Genomic DNA, 20103 nt, shown 5'->3' with positions numbered 1-20103 from the left:
GCATGGGTTGCGAAACCTCCGCCCCGCCCCCTTCAGGCTTCATAGCTTGAGCTCTGCCACAGCCACGACATCTCCACGGCTATTTTTCAATGGGGTAGCATAAGCCCGAGTCTGCTGCCCCAGGCCCCGAGACTCACGGCCACTCCAAGTATAGACGTTCCCCAAAACTCCAAGGTCACTGCAAGCAAACCGGCTCCCCCGCACTGCTGCTGCTGGCTGCGCTGCCTTGTAGCTTGTGGATTGCTTTGTTCAGTGGAAGGAGACAAGGCATCATTAACCACCTTCCCCATCACACAGCGCGAAAGAGGAAATACATGTCTCGACTTTGGCAGGCCGTAAGTTAGGCAGCACAGATCTGTGAAACAGGGAGACGTGATATACGGCGCCTCTGCCAAAGATCATCAGTTACCCTTACCCGATGCATTTCCCTTTGTTAGCTGACTGAACAAGCAAAGACTGTGGGCTGATTCATGGCCAGTTTACACGTAAAGAGAGGTGTGTTTGTCCTGCTCCAGCAAAGGAGCTTTATCAGGTTAGGGTTTTGAGATCTCTGCTGGCAAATCTGCAAACTCTGATTTACACCAGTTATGATTAAAATGTCCCCAGGCAAACAAAGAATGTCAGAAGTTTGGAAGGTCTATAAATCTTCCTGTTCCAAGACATAAACCAGTCACTAACAGAACAGGTAAGGCAATGCCCAATTAGCCTGTGGATCCCACTGCCACAAGATTTTGATGCCAAGCGTTTCACAGTGTTCAAAAACAACAACTGGCCGTTCATTTGGGCAATAAGAATATCCAGAATTACAGTAGCTAGAGTTAGGAACAAAGGATTGGAAAGGACCGCCTGGGTCATCGAGACCCTGGTCTCGCAGGCCACCCCATTGTACAAATCTGTTCATAAATTTATCAAGCTCCTTCTTAAAATGAGGTGGGTTGTTTGACCCTGCTACTCCTACTGCAAGGCTGATCCAGAACATTGCTCCTCTGTTGGTCAGAAACCTTCTAACCTTCTAACCTCCAAACTAAATTTGTTCCTGGCCAGTTGATCCCCATTTGTACTTGTGCTAGCATTGTGCTGGAGCTACCCTAGCTCTCCTCCCTCTCTGGGCATACCCCTCGATGTATTTATAGAGCGTGATCAGACCCCCTCTCAGCCTTCACTTTGCTAGGCTAACCAGGACAAGCTCTTTGAGTCTCCTCTCATAAAATAGCCTCTCCATGCCCCTGGTCATCCTAGCAGCCCTTCTCTGCACCTGTTCCAGTCTCAATTCATCTTTCCTGAACAGACAAACCCATGGGATGGGATGGGATGGGGCCTTCCTGTGTCTTAGTTCAAACCAACCTCCAACTGACAAGGGTTGGGAAGAAACTTCCACCATGGACAGATCAGCCCAGAGATGACCTTTTCAACTTTCAGGCACATTCTTCTGATGCAGTTGGTGCTGGTCGGTGTTACAGACGGGATACTAGGCTAGATGGGCCCTCGGTCTGATCCAGTCTGGCAGTTCCGGCGATCCTACTCATCACATTTTGAAAATAGAAACTGGCTTTCTTACATCAATATAGAGCTGGTCAAACTACTCTGACCTAAATTTTTTTCACCAAAAATGTTTTTTGTTTTAATTTCTAACGTATTGTGTTTATTATGGTAAAACCGAAGGTCAGCCAAGAACAGGGCCCCGTTGTGCTAGGCAGCATTACCAATGTAGAATAAGAACTTGTCTGTATGGGGACACTCAGGAAAGTTAATCCAAATAACTAAAGGTGTGAATTTAAAGTTTAAACTAAACCAAATTAAGGCCACTTTATTCAGAATAAGAGTGATTACACACAGATTTTAATGCAGTTTAACTAGGTTTGGAAGGATTAGATTTTTATTGGTAAATGTAGATAAACATTGATTTCATCCACCATCTTGTCTTAAATCTACAACTGTACATTTTATGAGGCGGTGACTTTCTTTTATTATCTGTCTCTGCAGTGCACAGCACAAGAGAGCCCCGATCTGCTTGTGGATTCTTGCTGTTACTGGAGAATAATGATGACAAAGTTCTTGCATCACAAACATTATTTTACTCTTTCATGCAAAAGTCCCCTCTCGCAGGGAACATGGAAAGGTCAGAACTGGAGCCATTACTCTAGACCTCAAGTTTCTACTTTCATATCTATGAAAGGAATATCTTTCCCTTCTCCACTGAGATCCCTCAGGCACCCAAACATCTTAACCCAATTTCCACCACTGCTTCATGAAGATCTTCTGAATAATATTAACAACTTCCCTTCCCTGCAAGCCTGTTTACCACGAAGGAACTTGTTTTGCACTATCCAGATCGAAGTAACTTTTATTAAAATTCTGCCACATGCAAGATTTATTTAATCAAATGTTGGTAGATTTTCAATTTTGAAAAACAATCCACAGGGAAGAGAACGCTCCAGATATTTTTATTTCTCTGCATATCTCAAAATATTGCTAACTATGGGAATAGTAGGCTTCCCTAAGACAACGTCAAATAACGATATTGTAAGCAAACACATATGACACCGAACCTCATAATTACCTTGTCAGCACCTCTGACCCCTACAGGTCAGTCAAATGACTTTCCCATGAATGCTTCTGTCCTCTCCTTAATTCTTACATCTCCTGCTACCAGAACTCTGAATGAAATTCACCCGTGTGCAAAGAGCCAGCCTAAAGCATCCCGTTAAAGTCCTGAAAAGAGGGTCCTTGCTCTGGGCTGAATTTCACCTGTGGGGAGCAGTAATTCCAGCTGATAAAATGTTGTACTCGCTCACTGGCTGTGATTTCCCGAGTCCGTTCCTACCCTCCTAGCATTACCTTTTTATGCATTTAATGGTTCTTTTCTTTTTTAATTGAAGTTATTTAGCAATGTTATTTTCATCCTGCTTGACTGTGCTGAACCACAGTTGACAAACCACTTGGCATTTAATTGACATAAGCCTTTGTCAGGATTATATGCTACACTTACCTATCATGAGTCATGCCGAAGGGCTCTCCAGGAATTGCCACAGAGATGCAGGCTCCTATGGGATAAAGCACTTGTCTAAGAGCTGGGCAGTAACACCGCCACCAGGTTAGCGCAGAAAGGGGGAAGTTTTTCAAGGCACTGGGTCAAGGGGAGTTGGGCCTCTTACCTCCCATTTGCACCTGAGAAAACCATCCCCCAAGGATTCCTGCGAGGGAATGCACTGGCTCATCTGGGATTTTGACGAGAAACATGGGGCTCATACTGCTAGGGGTGGGGAAAATGCTGGGAGAACTTTAATGACAAGAAGCAGCCAGAAACTCAGCACCCCGAGCAGTAATTACTGAACCTCCAACTTCACCTCTCAGGAGCCCTGAGTGGTTTCTCAACCAGTCACCAAGCCAGAGTAACCTGCTCAGCTCGCAATCCCAGATGGGGACCATGGCACGACGCTGCCACAGCCCAGGCACCCCTGCCACTACAGAGCAGGGTGTCGCCCCTGCAGCATGCTCCTGGCATTCTCAGGTGGGCCTGTTTTGTTACAGTGGATGCTGAAGGCCGAAAGCCTGCCCTTAGTCAGCTGTCTGCATGGGAACAGACTCGAGAGGAAGCCTTGTTAGACACTGTTGTTATTACTTACCTGTGTGTCTGTCACTGCAATAGCACAGAGGAAGGCAGAGACCCTGCTCCAAGTAGCTTAAAAGCGCTGGCCCCCCATTGTGGGTGCTGGGCCCTCGAAAACTTCAGCCCCAAATGACTGATTGTGACAGGCCCAGGTACTGAACCCATAGCTTGTGGCTTTCCAGCCAGTGCCTTACCTGCTGGACCAGTGGCCCCCAAACTGTGAGGCACACCCCCTACGGGGGTACGGAGGAATGTCTGGGGGGGCATGGCGGGGCCCAGGCCAGCCCCAATTGCGGTGGGGAGGGAGCGCCACCCAGGTGCGGCCCTGCCACCGGCCCTCGACTGCATCCCCCCACAGTTCCGCTCTTGGCCCCTGGGTCCCAGCCCAGCTGCAGCCCCGCTCCCAGCCAGGGTGGGGGTGTGGAGGCACAAACAGCGGTAAGGGCGGGGGAGCAAAGTAAAATATTTGGGGACCACTGTGCTAGACCATCCTTCCACTCTGGGGACACCTGACCTGTGGAGACTATGCTGCCATGTAGGTAGGCATAGTGGTGTTGGCATAGGCCCCGAGAGTAGCTGCAGCATACATGGGTGGAAGGGTTTCTTCTGTCACACACACCCTCCCCCGCAAACAGAGTCAGCGCCGTTGAGAGAAGCCCTGTTCTGTCAGCCTAGCCGTGCCTTCGCTGCGGGCTGTGTCCGCACGGACAGGCCGGGCAGGGGGCACGATGCAGCGGTGCTGCTGTAACTTTCAGTGTAGCCCAGGCCTGAGAGCCGACGTGATTATAGTTAGTGAGCAAAAGGGACGCCGACTGGAGGTATAAATAACGGGACTTGGCATGATCGTTTCAAAATCTCTCGCTCATGCTGAAATTAATACAGTTTTTATTGCTGTCTTAAGGACAGGTCCCTCCCCCCACTTGCCCAAATTCATAGCCACTGAACCTTTCTGTAGGTCAGCAGCATGTGCAATCAACCTGCAGTTACAGCTGGTGCAAATTAAGACAGGCTGCAGTGCCCTAGCTCCTGCATGGAGATGTCAGGAGAAAATTCACTCTCCCGGATATGGACTTTGTCGCCTGACAACACAGTCAAGGTTGCCCATTAATACCTTCTACACAACCCCCTCCCCCCCCCCGTGACCCTTTCTCTGCCTGTAACAAGGAGCGAATGTTCCATTCCACACAGAGAAAGAGCTGTGATCCCTCCGTGTCCTTGAGAGGATATTCTCCCTGCCAGGACGTGAATGCAGGAAGCTCTCTGCACTCCCAATGAACCTTTTTAGCTCATCTGCGTTAGGAGACTTCAGCATTTTAAGCCGAGAGGTACCATTTCTTGAGGGCTATGGGATTTGCTAGCTATTACTCCAATTACATTCAGTCGAAAGCTTGACTTCCTCGGCAGTGCAGGCAGCGGGGAGGGTGCAGGGAAGTGTGTGAGGGGGTAGGGCAGATCAGAGGGGAGCAGTGCTGGTAGCGTGCAAATAGACTTTGTTAGACGCTACTCAGATACATCCAAAGCTGATGTAAATCACGGTAGCGTTATTGTCTTCCCTGGAGATGTGCTGATTTCCAGCTGCTTAGGAACTGGCCCCACCATTACTGTTGAGTGCCCCCCATGTGCTTTTCTCTACACTAGAGAGACAAGATGGGGGAGGTGATATATTTTATTGCAGTGGCTCTCACTCCTCTCAACCTTTCCAGACTACTGTATTCCTTTCAGGAGTCTGATTTGCCTTGTGTACCCCTAAGTTTCACCTCACTTAAAAACTACCTGCTTACAAAACCAGGCATAAAAATACAATCGTGTCACAGCACACAATTGCAGGCTTTCTCATTGTTACCACATAATTATACAGTAAAGCGATTGGAATCTAAATACTGTACTTACATTTCAGTGGATAGTACATAGAGCAGTATAAACAAGTCATTGTGTGAAATTTTAGTTTGTACTGACGTCACTAGTGCCTTTATGTAGCTTGTTGTAAAACTAGGCAAATATCTAGATGAGTTGATGTACCCAGCGGAGAAATCCCCATGGCACAATGAAAGGTGCTAGAAACTTGCTGGGCCTGATCCTCCATCATTTACATGCCTGCCAAGTGCTAACAGATCTGACTGGTAGCATTTTGCACCACCTTGCGCTGGTGTAAATGACTGTGCAAGGAGCAGAAGAGGGAATCCAGTCCATTGGGTTTGATTACCAAAGTTTTGCTGGACGCTGCCTGAACACTTTATTTGAGACGTGTGGTCTTGTCTTCAGAATTAGGGGATCCTATTACTGCTGGACACCAGCAGGTTGCAGAGTATCAGCTCGTGTGCTCTCATGCTCTCTCCAGGCCCCAGCCTGGCAGGAGGAGTGTGAATGACACCCTGGCAATCAGGTTTTCCACTCCGTCCAATCAGACACTTGCTGCTTTTAATACTGATGGATGGAGACAAGATGGCAGGAATTTATCCTGTTGCTTTGTCATTTACCCTTGGACGCACTGGTGGTGGGGACAGGCCAGGTGGCAGATGAGCTGTAAACCAACAGCTCAGATAATGTCTTTGGGTTAAAACTGAACCAATCTCAACCTGGGTTCCAACCTGTGCTGCAAGGAGGCAGGGGCATGGGGAGGAGCAGGCAGAGGGCGGCTGCTGTGGACAATGGAACATGGGTCTTAGCATCATAGTCCATAGGGTCTGATTCTCATGTACTGTGCTCTGGCCGTGCAAAGGGACTCAGAGTAAAAGAGAACCAGGCCCATGAATATTAAAGTTTAATATTAAATATAGCGCAGGCCAGAGAATTTCTGCCAGAGATTGCTGCATCCTGCCCAGTGACTTGGGATTGAGCTAGGAGTATCTTTCACAAAGAGATACCCAACTTGGATTTAATGACTCCAACGGATGGAAAATCCACCACCAGCCTATGAAACCTGTTCCAGTGGTTAATTCCCCTCATATGTGCCTTGTTTCCAGTTTGAGCGATGCTGATTTCAGCTTCCAGCCATTAGAGCTCATTCTCTTTTGTCTGCTAGTATAAAGAGCCCTTTGCTCTCCGAGGTCTAATCCTCAGGCCAGTGCTTATAGACTGATCATGGCAATTCTTGAGCTACCTGAGTAGCAATTAAGTGAAAAGGATTTAAGCGAGAAACCCCTCTTCTGAGTGTAACCGAGAGCTCCAGTCTAAACATGGGTGGGCGGTTTCTTGCCTCCCTTCATTTGGAGTCCTACACAGGGGGTATGGCTTCCCCAAAAGCAGAAGCCAAGAAAAACTGAGCTGCAGGGCTTTTCAATCCAGTGTTACTAAAGCCACAACTGGTTAAGGCTGAACTGCCAGGGGAGACGGGTGTGCAGCCAGGGCACGTACGTCTTTGGCAGAGTGTGTGCATGCAGTCAGCTTAGTAGGTTTGGATGTGGAACGGGTGTGTGCATGTCCACATTGAGAAGAGGGTGTGTGTGTGTGTGCGTGCACATGCACAGATTTCTGTGAGGGTGTGTGTATGTAAACATCTCTATGAGTTGTGTGTCTTGGGGGGGGGAAGGGTAGCCAGCAGACATACACCCCCTCTTTAAAGTGACTTTCCCCCTCTATCTTCCTTGCATAACCTGGTGCCCTGCTCCAGGGTGACCAGCTAGCAGACCCTAGGCGGCACTGATTGTTTTCTTGGCACGGCAGCCCTAAGCTGTTTGCATTGTGCTTGGAGCTGTGTGACTGCATGACTAGCACTGTCCCAGTGCAGTCACCCTGCCACATCTCAGTAATTATTTCTCTGCCCGCCCCTATTCCTCTCCTCCCTCCTACCGTGAAGCCTTGGCCTGAACTGACACCAACCCGAGTGTGTTTGTGGCAACATACTGTGTTTTTCGTAAAGTGCAGGGTTATACAGCAGCATCCAGAGGAGCCGGATTAGGAGGTTTCCATCAGCCCCAAACTGTGAATATCTCCCCTGCTAGCCAGGGAAATGCAGGGCAGGGATTTCATGTTACGTTTTTTCCATCTTGGTGAAAGTCTCTTTCCAAAGCAGATTGATTCTGTGAGGAAGTGAGATGCAGAGATGGAGACTGAGACAAAACTGACCTCAGAGCTTGTGACTAGAATCTTTACCGACTGGGAGAGGGGACAAGTTTCATTTTACAAATCTATTCTTTTAATTGGCCCTGGTATAGCAGGACACTATTTTCCCTGCAGGTAGAGGCAGCCATTCCCTCTTTTCATTTAGCGGAAGACAAACCGTGCAGGCTTCGTTAATTAGTTTTTCACTGATTTCTTGTATTTGAGCCCGTTCAAGCTGCAGAGGGGACATTGTTAAATACACAGGTTGGGGGGCAGGGGAGCACAATGAATGTGTTTGCAGAACACAAGTCTGCAGACTCCAGTCCTGGGCTAGAAAGCCCCTCATTAGATTTCTACCTCCTCTTCCATGGCTGGAAACACAATTAGAAGCCCACTCAGTCTCTGGGACAGGCACTCTCCACCTGTTGTTTGTTTTGGTATGTGATCATTTTCTCATGTATTGCCAGGAAACCAATGGGCTGGATTGTTAATAGGCATGGCAGTCTAGGTGCAGGTGCCGTGTCAGTTCTCTGGGGAGCAGTCATTTACATTGTCTACAGCCAAGCTCTACAATACAACCGCATTTGCTCCAATCCCTCAGACAAACACCTACAAGATCTCTATCAAGGGCTCTTAAAACTACAATACCCACTTGCTGAAGTGAAGAAACAGATTGACAGAACCAGAAGAGTACCCAGAAGTCACCTACTCCAGGACAGGCCCAACAAAGAAAGTAACAGAACGCCACTAGCCATCACCTTCAGCCCCCACCAAAACCTCTCCAGTGCAACATCAAGGATCTACAACCTATCCTGAAGGACGATCCCTCACTCTCAGAGATCTTGGGAGGCAGGCCAGTCCTTGCTTACAGACAGCCCCCCAACCTGAAGCAAATACTCACCAGCAGCCACACACCACACAACAGAACCACTAACCCAGGAACCTATCCTTGCAACAAAGCCCATTGCCAACTGTGTCCACATATCTATTCAAGGGACACCATCATAGGACTGAATCACATCAGCCACACTATCAGAGGCTCATTCACCTGCACATCTACCAATGTGATCTATGCCATCATGTGCCAGCAATGCCCCTCTGCCATGTACATTGGTCAAACTGGACAGTCTCTACGTAAAAGAATAAATGGACACAAATCAGATGTCAACAATTATAACATTCATAAACCAGTCGGAGAACACTTCACTCTCTCTGGTCACTCGATTACAGACCTAAAAGTGGCAATTCTTCAACAAAAATTTTTTAAAAAAACAGACTCCAACGAGAGACTGCTGAATTGGAATTAATTTACAAACTGGACACCATTAAATTCGGCTTGAATAAAGACTGGGAGTGGATGGGTCATTACACAAAGTAAAACTATTTCCCCCTTGCTAATTTTTCCCCCTTACTGTTACTCACACCTTCTTGTCAACTGTTTGAAATAGGCCATCCTGATTATCACTACAAAAGGTTTTTTTTCTCCTGCTGATAACAGCCCACCTTAATTGAGTGGTCTGATTACAGTTGGTATGGCAACCCCCATTTTTTCATGTTCTCTGTGTGTGTATATGTGTCTTCCAACTGTATTTTCCACTGCATGCATCCAATGAAGTGGGTTTTAGCCCACGAAAGCTTATGCCCAAATAAATTTGTTAGTCTCTAAGGTGCCACAAGTCCTCCTAGTTTTTTTTGCTAATACAGACTAACACGGCTACCACTCTGAAACCTGTCACTCTGGTTTAGTAGTCTGTTTTATGCTGCCCTGGCACAGGGGGAAATGACTGCATCGTGACTTAAAGATCTCAATCTGTTTAGTTCATCAACAAGAAGACTTGACTGTGGCGTGTCAGCAATTTCACGAGAGAAAATCTCAGGTACTAAAGGATTGTACCTGCTTTGAGCAGGGGGTTGGGCTAGATGACCTCCTGAGGTCCCTTCCAACCCTGATGTTCTGTGATTCTTTAAATCTAACAGAGCAAGGCAGAACAAGAACCAGGCTATGGACGCACAACAGCTTAGGCTGTACAAGTTCTGTCAGTCAGGGGTGAGAATACGCAACCCCCGTGAGCAGCGTACATTGCAGCAACCTAAGCGCCAGCGTGGACAGCGCTATATCGGTGGCAGATCGTCTACGCCATCATAGCTATCGCCACCCACGGGTGCTGGAGTAGTTAAGTCAGCGGGAGAGCTCTCTCCCGTCAGCTTAGAGTGTCTGCACTAGCAACGCTACAGTGACGCAGCTGCATTGGGGTGTGTGTGCGCGCGCGCAGCAGCTCCAGTGATGGGTGTGTGTGTGTGTGTGCACGCAGCAGCTGCAGTGGTGTATGTGTGTGAGCGCGCGCAGCAGCTCCAGTGGTGGGTGTGTGTGTGTGCGCGCGCGCAGCAGCTGTATTGGTGTATGTGTGTGAGCACGCGCAGCAGCTCCAGTGGGGTGGGTGTGCGCGCGCGCAGCAGCTCCATTGGGGTGGGTGTGCGCGCGCGCAGCAGCTCCATTGGGGTGGGTGTGCGCGCGCGCAGCAGCTCCATTGGGGGGGGGGTGTGCGCACGCAGCAGCTCCATTGGGGGGTGTGTGTGTGTGCGTCCGCGCAGCAGCTGCATTGGTGGGTGTGTGTGTGTGTGTGCGTGCAGCAGCTGCATTGGTGTATGTGTGTGTGCACGCGCGCAGCAGCTGCATTGGTGTATGTGTGTGTGCACGCGCGCAGCAGCTGCATTGGGGTATGTGTGTGTGCACGCGCGCAGCAGCTGCATTGGGGTATGTGTGTGTGCACGCGCGCAGCAGCTGCATTGGGGTATGTGTGTGTGCACACAGCAGCTGCATTGGTGGGTGCGTGTGTGTGCGCGCACACGCAGCAGCTGCATGTAGCCTCAGATAAATTCAAGTGGGAAATAAGGCACAATATTTTAAAAGCGAGGGTAATTAACCACTAGAACAAACTACCAAGGGGCAATGGTGGATACTCCATCTCTTGATGTCTTCAAATCAAGACTAGATGCCTTTCTGGAAGCTGCTTTAGTCAATCACTAGTTAGTGGGCTCAGCACATGGGTAACTGGGTGAAATTCTATGACCTGTTATACATGCAGTCAGACTTTGTCATCTAATGGTCCTTTCCGGCTGTAAAATCTATGGACAAGATGCAGGTCAACAGAGAACTGGGCCCCATATGTGCAAAGAGAGATTCACGCTGCTTCACGCTTGGGTGTTTCACAGGAGCTGCAGCAAAATTTTGTAGCTTCTTGCTTTAGATTAATTTTTCTGTGTTTGCTCCGAAAAATCCCTTTTGATGTTTGCGTGATTTTACGACTTCTTCAGCGGATTGCTCCCGCTCAGCAATCCTGGGGCTGTTTTTAACTGGCCCTGATGCAATTTAACAATCTGGTGTCAGAAATCTCTGTTGCCTGTGTGCTGTGCAGAGAACAGGGATCATTCCGGTCAACGAATCCCACTTGTGGGGAGGAAGATGTAAACCATGAGAAGAAAAAAAAATGGCAACTTCTAATCGTGGGTTCTGTTGCTTTTTCAAACTGAGCCCTGATTGCCCATTCCAGTCTCAAGGGAAAGGGGGTTCAGCTGCTAGCAAAGAAAATGTCAGGTTTCAGAGTAGCAGCCGTGTTAGTCTGTATTCGCAAAAAGAAAAGGAGTACTTGCGGCACCTTAGAGACTAACCAATTTATTTGAGCATGAGCTTTCGTGAGCTACAGCTCACTTCATCGGATGCATACTGTGGAAGATACAGAAGATGTTCTTATACATACAAACCATGAAAAAATGGGTGTTTACCATTACAAAAGGTTTTCTCTCCCCCCACCCCACTCTCCTGCTGGTAATAGCTTATCTAAAGTGATCACTCTCCTTACAATGTGTATGATAATCAAGTTGGGCCATTTCCAGCACATTGTAAGGAGAGTGATCACTTTAGATAAGCTATTACCAGCAGGAGAGTGGGGTGGGGGGAGAGAAAACCTTTTGTAGTGGTAAACACCCCCTTTTTCATGGTTTGTATGTATAAGAACATCTTCTGTATCTTCCACAGTATGCATCCGATAAAGTGAGCTGTAGCTCACGAAAGCTCATGCTCAAATAAATTGGTTAGTCTCTAAGGTGCCGCAAGTACTCCTTTTCTTCTTTCAAAGAAAATGTGTCCATGCCTTGTTTGGTAAGCACCAATTCTATGGAGGGAGAAAAGTACAAGGAGAAGTTCTGTCCTAGCCCTTCAGAGAGGACCAGGCAGATCTTCCAAACAAAGAAATCTCTATAGATTAGGGTGAAAAATTGTCAGTGTTTAGCAAACTGAACTAAAAAACATTTAGACAATGAGCTTTTGGGAGCATGGATGGCCTCTGACTCAGTCTGTGCAAACCCAGCACAACAGGGCCTCAGTCTCAGCTAGGGTCTGTGCAATGCCTGGCACACTGGGGCCTCAGACTCACTTGGGGAAAGGAATTGCTGGAAAGCTCATGGCAGAGGGTGTATGTGACAGATCTAGACCAGATTCCAAAGTCCAGAGTTCTTGGATAAATTTCAGAGCAGCTTCCAAATTACTGGGTTCCCATCTGACCTGAACCTCTGTCATCATCTGCCCCAGACAGGTATCAATATGACTGAGCAATGTTAAACCTGCTGGCAGTGACGATATTACAGTAGCTCCCAGAGAACCTCACTGAGATTGGGGCCCCTCCTAGATCTGGGAATAGGACCCAGGAGTTCTAGTCCCTTGCATTAGAAGTAGGACTGTGTCCACGGGAAGCTAGCAGTGCACCACTGCAACGCCACTCTCCTGCTCAGCAGCTCACCTCAAGAGAGGCTGAGCTGCCGGAGAGTCCCCTGCCAGCAAAGACCCACACTGAGGGCAGGCATCTTCTTAGGACAGGAGCTGCTGCAGGCAGAGTCGAGGGTCACACAGCACCGGAGTGGGTAGAGCATCACCCCGAGGGGAGGGCTGCATGTTTACAAGACTGAGCCTCCTGCTCCTGGGCATAACTGGTGTTAGCAGATGCAGCTGGCTAGACCTGGGAGAAAGTGTGATCATGTATCCAGGGGAAAGTAGGAGGAAGGCAATGTCTAATGCGTGGAGTAGCAGCCTGGGAGCCAGGACTCAGGACAAAGATGTTCTATTCCTAGTACTGGGTGAGGAATAGGGTCTGGTCGGTTGTGGGGGTAGGCTGGGAGCCAGGACTCTCCCCAGCTCTGGGAGAGGAGTGGGGTCTAGTGGTTAGAGCAGGAGAGGGGCTGAAAGCCAGCTCTTCCAGCAGACCTGAAGAATAGCCTTGTGTAAGCTCAAAAGCTTGTCTCTCTCACCAACAGAGACAACACAAGATATGACTTCACCCACCTTGTCTCTCTAATATCCTGGGACCAAGATGTCTACAACAACACTGCAGATCTCTCTTTAAGTGTCGGCCATCCATCCGTGTCGCAGTGACTTATGGGCTGTTGGTAGAGCCCTCACATGCCATCCTTCGTTGCACTATTACATAGATACCAGACTCAGGGGACCCCTATAAACTCCTGTGTACCCCTCTGCCAGTTGGCACCCCGCATTCTCGGAGTCACAGCACACATTTTCCCAGCACATCTGGCTAATTAAACCCTTTTAGCAATGTCAGTTGTTGGGGGGGGGGGGGGGGGTGTTGCTAATTGGTGTTCACTGTGTGTCTCTCTCCTCTCTGTGGCTCCTGACAGCAAAGTGCCAGGGGGGCTCGGAAGTTTTTTCTTAGCATCTGACACTGACTCCAAACCAAGCCTGTGTGAAAAACAGAAGTGTCTGCCTTTCTGTGCTGGGGAATTTCTCAAAGTGACAAGGAAAGTTGTAGGCAATCAAAGGCCATTAAGGAGCAAGCTGATGGCAGGAAAACATTTTAATACCCAAAATCTGTTTGAAGCTGAGCCTTAGGGTTGCTTAGAGCCACCTGGCTCTTTGCAAGGGCGGATTCCCATCTGAACAGGGAAGTGGCAGATTCCCATTTGAACACTCCTGAATTTGAATTGTGCAAAAAAACCAAGTGAAATTAGTTCATCCTGAATGATGGGCTCTGCTATTTAGAGTGGAGTAGGGGTCTGAGAGCCTGGACTCCTGGGTGCTAGTCATAACTCGCGGAGGGGAATGGGGTACAGTGGTGGCAGCAGGGGGGCTGGGAGTCAGAATGCCTGGGTTCTAGTTATGGGAGGGGAATGGTGTCTCGTGGAATCAGGACTCTGGGGTTTTATTCCAAGCCTGGAGCAGGGGTAGGGGTGAGTGTGGGGATGCTGGGAATAAGGCCTCCTGGGTTCTGTTCTCTGCTCTGGAAGAGGAGTTAGGTTTATGGTTAGAGCAGGGGACCTTGAGAGGAAAGTCACTTTGGAAGGGTAAAGTGTTATCGGTTTGCCCTGACATGAAAAGTGACACCACTCAACACTTTTGATTCTGCTGCTATTTAGGGATGACATCGTCCTGGCAAAGATGTTCCAAGAGCATCAGTAAAATTAAAAATAAAAGATCATAATAGACAGTGTATCATGGCTCCCCCAAGTCAGGCATTCCATCCACCTCCCTTGACCTCCTCCTTCTTTGCCCCTCCACACTCATCCTGAAATCAGTTCTCCTTTGCATTCCCTGTCAATGCTCCACCCTGATTTCTGGAGTGACGATCCATCTCAAACAGAAGTTGTTTAATAAAGAAAACAACTACAAAAAAGATATACGAACAGGCTTTTACACAACTTGAGTGCTAACTTTGTCTCCCTTGTTTGCCAAGGACTGCACTACCTGCTTGGAACTCCAGAGAGTGCCCAGAGACAGCTAGCGACGGAAAGTAAGTATCAATATACTGGTTCAACTCCTGGTCGTTACAGTTTTTTTCCCCTTCCACTTCCCCAATGACTCTTTCCTCTATTCTATATAGGTTCTTATACCACACTCAGCAACATATTGTTGATATCTCACCGACCTCCCCTTCCCCACCCCCATCCTCCTTTGCCTCCTGTCTCTGACTCACTCCCAGTTCTAATTTATTCTTTAATTACAATCAGTGCAATATTCACGAAATGAAAATGCCCAGCAAAGTCAATGGGATGAAGCTGCCATAAACGTGTGAAACAAATTCAATTCCCCTTTTCCCCTTCGGTAAGATGACAAACAAGATTTGATAAAGGCAACACACGCCCACTTGGAAAGGAATAAACTGTGCGTGTGCGTGTGCATGCTCATCATGATTTAACGCAGCAGCAGCTTCACAGACTAGCATCTAACGCTTCCAGATTTAGCCGTGGTCAAAGGCTTGCACAGATCTAACATTATACTCACCTGATCTCTGGAACCAATTTAGTTTCTGCGTGTGAAAGCCAGGTGATAGATCAAAGTGGAGCTGGGATAAATCCACTTCCCTTTCTAAATAAATAACAGAGCCTTCTGCGCCTTTGCTGGCGCTTTGGAGGGGGAAAAACAAAGAAAATCACATCCCAGAAATAAAAATGAGATTCAACCGTCTGGGTGTGTTCAGAGCAGATTGGGTTTCATCAATTTGGCCCACGAGATTGTGAAAAATTTGATGCAGGCCCTTTTGGATTAATTACCTATTAGCAGAGTCCTTGTTATTCATGAGAATTTGTTCAGTTGTGAGTTTAAAATGCACAGGAGTGAAAGACGAATCCTTTCTGTCCTTGGTGCTCCTTTCAGATGAGAAGTGGAATGGATTACACAGGTCAGTGCAAAGTGGCCTTAGCGTAGACAGGACACAGGGCCAGAACTTGCATTGCAACTGAGCAAAGACCTTGCCACAAAACATTATTTAAAAAAAACCCCAACCTGCGAATGTGTCAGAGCAGACAGGATCTAAAGGAACATGGATGAATTTACCTCCCAGCCATGTCAAGCGTCCTCAGGGAGAGCCTCACACCATGAGTACGTCTACACAGCAAAAGTTGAACACAGACTAGCCTGAATCCATTTAGTGCAGGTAACAGCAGCCATGCAGGCAGCACAAGCCTGGGAATGGGTTTGCTCGCCCACTCGGACGTGGCCCTTGCTGCTCTGTCTTCAGTGTCATGGGTACCCACGTGAGCTTGTGCCCAGCTTTCCCTGTGTAGACAGACCCTCAGCACAGCAGGGCCCTGAGCTTGGCTGGCACGTCAGGCTGTATCGCAACACAATTACATCATAACGAAACAAACAGGATAGACAATAGTATCTTGCTCCTGTCTAGCCCCTTCCATCGAAGGATCTCCAGGTGCTTGGCCCGTACTAATCCAGCATGGCAACCCTCCTGTGGAGACAGGTCAGCGGTGTTATTCTACACAGACACAAAGATTTAAGCGACTTAACAGAGGTAACACGGGCAGGCCCAAAGCTGGGACTTGAGACCAGACATGCCTAGCTCTCTCCACTAGAGCTGAAAAGGAACCCAGGCATTCTGACTCCCCTGATCTGCGACGTACTTTCTCCAGGAGCTGGGACTAAAGTGGTGCCTAGGTCGAGTGGTGCTGGCCTCTCCTCCTGGGCGTGAATTTCACCCCATGAGATCTTCCCAGAGCTGCTGCTTTTGGATTTCAGAGACAACTTTGTCATAGACATTGTCTCATGGTGGGCTGGCAGGGAGGGGAATGGGACAGCAGTGGGTAGCAGAAGCGAAGCCCTAGGGTGCCATCCCCCACTGGCTTTCATCATGGACTCAGTTACTCCCCCCACTCCCACATCCATTAGAGACCGAAGGATTGCTAGGGAAGGGAGCACTCCCCTCTGTGAAGAGCTTGGCGCAGCCAAACCTGTCCGTTTCAGTGCCCTGAAATGACACGGGCAGCTGCTGGAGTCCCTGTTGTTGTCTTTGATCTGTGAGCGTGATAAGGAGGGTTGGCGGCACAGCTACAGAATTCTGTGGTTTATGAGCCTTCACAGACTTCTACATTTTTAAGGCCAGAAGGAACTGTTGTGATCAGCTGGTCTGACCTTCTGCATCATGCAGGCCAGAAAACGCCTCTCGGTGATTTCTGCAAATGGGGTGCAAATCCTGGCGTTCTGAATCACTAGTGTTTTGCACTGGTATAAATAATTGCTCCTGGTGCAGGGCAACAGAGAGCTGGACCCGGTGGTGTTACGCTAACTTGCAGGATGTACACCATGTACTGGGCACCCAGGTCAATGAGAGCCTTACTCCCAGGGACTGGAGCGCCAGCGCTTTCTCATGAGACACTGGAGACAGCGAAGTGAAACACAAGTAACCAAGGAATTTCACAGGAGCGACTCTGTGTGCCTGATTCCCAGTGCCCTCACACCTTGGGCAGTCATTTTACCAGTGCAAAAGACAGTGACTTGCTGTCAATTGCGTTTGCACCCACTCTGCACGGGTGTGAATGAGTCCACATGGTGTGGGATCGTGAGAACCTGCTGGTGAAATGCTTTGCAAAAACTGCACACTACGAATGCTCCAAGCAAACCCTTGGAGACAAAGGTCCAAACCCGGAATTCAGTCTTAGATTTATAGAGTTTAAGGCTAGCAGATGATCCAAGCAGACCTCCAGCGGATCACAGGCCAGTGCACGTCACCCAGTTACTCCTGTATGAAGCCCAGTAACTTGTGTTTCACTAAAGAATCTCTTCCAGAAAGGTCTCTGGTCTTCATTGAAGATGACAAGTGGTAGAAAAATCCACAACTGCCTTTGGAAGTTTGTTCCAGGAGTTAATCACGCTCTTTGTTAAAAAATTGTGTGCCTTATTTCTAATTTGAATTTGCCTGGCTTTAACTTCCAGCCATTGTTCTTGTTCTGCCTTTCTCTGCAAGGCTAGAGAGCCCTTTATTACCCGGGATAGTCACCAACGCAGGGAATGTCAACCCTGCAATCAGAGGTGTGCCTGCAGCGTTGGAAATGTGTCTTTAAGGGAGACATACCGGAGGAAGATGTAAGGAATGGGAAATACTGCTACACAGAGCCCAACTTCTGCCCTGGTCCTCAGCAGTAGGGAGAGAATGATGGGAAGCAGGAAGTGAGCGTAACAAGAGCACCGAGGTTGGTGTGGCCTCTCTGGATCCCTAGTGAAGCTGTTCGAAGGGAGTCCGAAACCCCTAGGACCCCTTACACATCAGGAAAATCTAAACCAATGTATCCAATTCCGGTGTGAGGGCTCCATTCACAGCAGTAAGAGGTTAGACAGCATGACAGAGAAAATGACAGCACTAGGGCATGGCCACAGACGCTGCTCACACCAACAGCTCAATACGTCCAGCAGTGACAGCTGTGTTTTAGACGAAAAACTAAAACGTGATTTTTTTCTCTCCTCGCCTGCCTTTGTCTGTAATGTGCAAGAGTGTGTGAGTGAGAGAATGAGAGTGAACTGTGTATGTGGTGTGATCTGGGTGTAGTGTGTGTGTTTACATGCGGCATTTGTGTGGTGTGCATGTGATACATATATGTGATGTGTGTGTAATGGTGCATGCATGTATGTGTGCGTGCCAACAGATAAAAGGTCAAATCTGTGTGAATGTGTGCATGCACACTAATAAAAAAGCTCTTTATCACACCAACAGAACAAGGTTTCTTTCCACTGCAGTGGGAGGCAGCACAGGGGAATAGCTAGATATTTCCTGGCATCAGGAAGATGCTGCATGCCTCAGTTTTCTAAATTTGTTCCCCTGACCTTCAGACAGGCAGATTCAGTAATAACATCATCATCTATTCTCCCCAGAAGCCTCCAGCACCCTTGGAGAGGGAGTCTGAGATGCCCTGCAGAAGCTTCATGTAGCTGCATGAAGACACATTCCTGGCTTTCCTTAGCATGGCATTTTTCTAACCCAGGCCACAGTAACAGACAAAGAGCAAACTTCAGCCAATGCCCCACACTTCAGACAAACAAACACACACATTTCCCCTTTAAAAAAAAAAGGAAGACTTGTGGCACCTTAGAGACTAAGCAATTTATTTGAGCATAAGCTTTCGTGAGCTACAGCTCACTCCATCGGATGCATTCAAAAATGTAATTAATCTGTCTCATGCCTTGTAGCCCAATAATTTACCCAGTTAGCTTGTTTGTATATCTTAAAGAAAATCATTTCTATCATTCCTTTAACTGCAGCTCATGCTTATTTGCCATATGACACTGCTATCTCTGCCACCTGATAATTTATAGCCCCCTTATTCATGGCCCTCGCAGTTTAGCCAATCCTGTGTATTTTGTGTCTTCAGAAGATAAATTGGAAATCTGCTTGAATTTAAAGATCAATGGTCAATTGAACTTTCTTTTCACTGGAGCGGGGCGGGGGGGGGGGGGGGAGAGCCATTTACCGATACCCTTCCCTAAATGGCCCCCAAAGTTTGCTGTCTCTTTAAAAAATAATAAAAACTAGCTGTTTCTGGTGGACCAGCCAATCTGTGCAACTTGGCACCGCAGCCAGAGGAGAGAGGTGGCAGCGTCTATTCTTGGGGCCTGAACCAGAAGGCTCCTTGATGTCAGTCTTGCAGTGCACAGTCGGGCTAGCTGGGATGAGAGGGGCTGGCACTGTGTGACTGAACTGCAGCAAGGGGCTGAATAATTGTCCATCTGGACAGCCACGCTGTTGTTTTTTGCTGGGATAAAGGCTGCGCCACCCCAATCAGAGATGAATGTCCCCCTCCCACCTGTATCATTACACAGTGGCCCAACTGCATGGTTCTTTGCAGTGTTTAGGGGATTTGCCTTCCTCCAAAGTACCAGCAACATCCCAAGACAAGGACCTAATGCACCAAGGCCCTGGATTCCTGGCCCAAGGATTTGTGACCCACTCCTGGAAGCTCACCAACAGGAATGGGAGGTGGGAGGGGTCACAACCATCTTGCATTTCCCTTCATAGGGGGTGCAGCCCAGTTGCAAAAAGGCAGATGTTTGAGTCACTTTTTCCTCAGACTCTCTCCGCAGCACCCAAGCCCTCCTGCAGCATGGTCTGGAAACAAGGTGAGGTGCTCGCACCCTGTTCATGCCCACCTGCCATGGCTGCAGGGGGCTCTTTCCAGCTTAAAACCAAAACCCAGCCGAGGATTTTTCTGAAAGCCTTCTACCGTCTAAAGAGACAACCCAGTTCATGTCAGGCTCCTGCACACAGGGCCTGGCTGCACTTATATCTCCCCACAAAGCCACCTGAAAGGACAGGACAAAAGGTCTTTGTTGCTTGACGCCAGAGGAGCTGCTGCAAATGGATTCTGAGCCGCTGGTGAATAACGCTCCAAGAGCAATAGAACAGGGAGAAGATTATCCACAGCACCAGAAAGGTCATAAAGCAGCCAGTGCGGGGCAGCAGGTTTAAAGTGTAGCTGTTGTAGGGCTCCTCCCATACTGGGGGCCAGAGAGCTGTACTTCCTCACCAGGCATGCAGGGCTGCTCTCTCTAGTCAAGGGCTGCTCTAACTTGCACTCAAGCTTCAATGGCCTGTTTGGGGCTTTGCAGAAGCATACAATCGGCACAGCACTGGTCCACCCCCGTTATGACCCCCTCACTCCTCTGAGCCATG

General features: G+C 48.4%; 2 long non-coding RNA genes across 2 annotated transcripts in view; one reads left to right on the top strand and one right to left on the bottom strand.

Annotated features, from left to right (window-relative positions):
- LOC119564396 overlaps positions 1-20103 on the bottom strand; it is a 161277-nt gene that overhangs the window by 11450 nt on the left and 129724 nt on the right. Inside the window, exon 3 of the long non-coding RNA XR_005223181.2 lies at positions 2990-3044. This is a non-coding gene — a long non-coding RNA (uncharacterized LOC119564396). The remainder of the gene's footprint in view (positions 1-2989; positions 3045-20103) is intronic.
- Positions 4793-20103, top strand: part of LOC119564397 — a 28716-nt gene continuing 13405 nt past the window's right edge. The window contains exons 1-2 of the long non-coding RNA XR_005223182.1: positions 4793-4935; positions 14389-14445. This is a non-coding gene — a long non-coding RNA (uncharacterized LOC119564397). The remainder of the gene's footprint in view (positions 4936-14388; positions 14446-20103) is intronic.

This window comes from Chelonia mydas, chromosome 23 (genome assembly GCF_015237465.2).
Source record: "Chelonia mydas isolate rCheMyd1 chromosome 23, rCheMyd1.pri.v2, whole genome shotgun sequence".
Taxonomy (NCBI): Eukaryota; Metazoa; Chordata; order Testudines; family Cheloniidae; genus Chelonia; species Chelonia mydas.
This window is presented reverse-complemented; position numbering and strand designations above follow the sequence as displayed.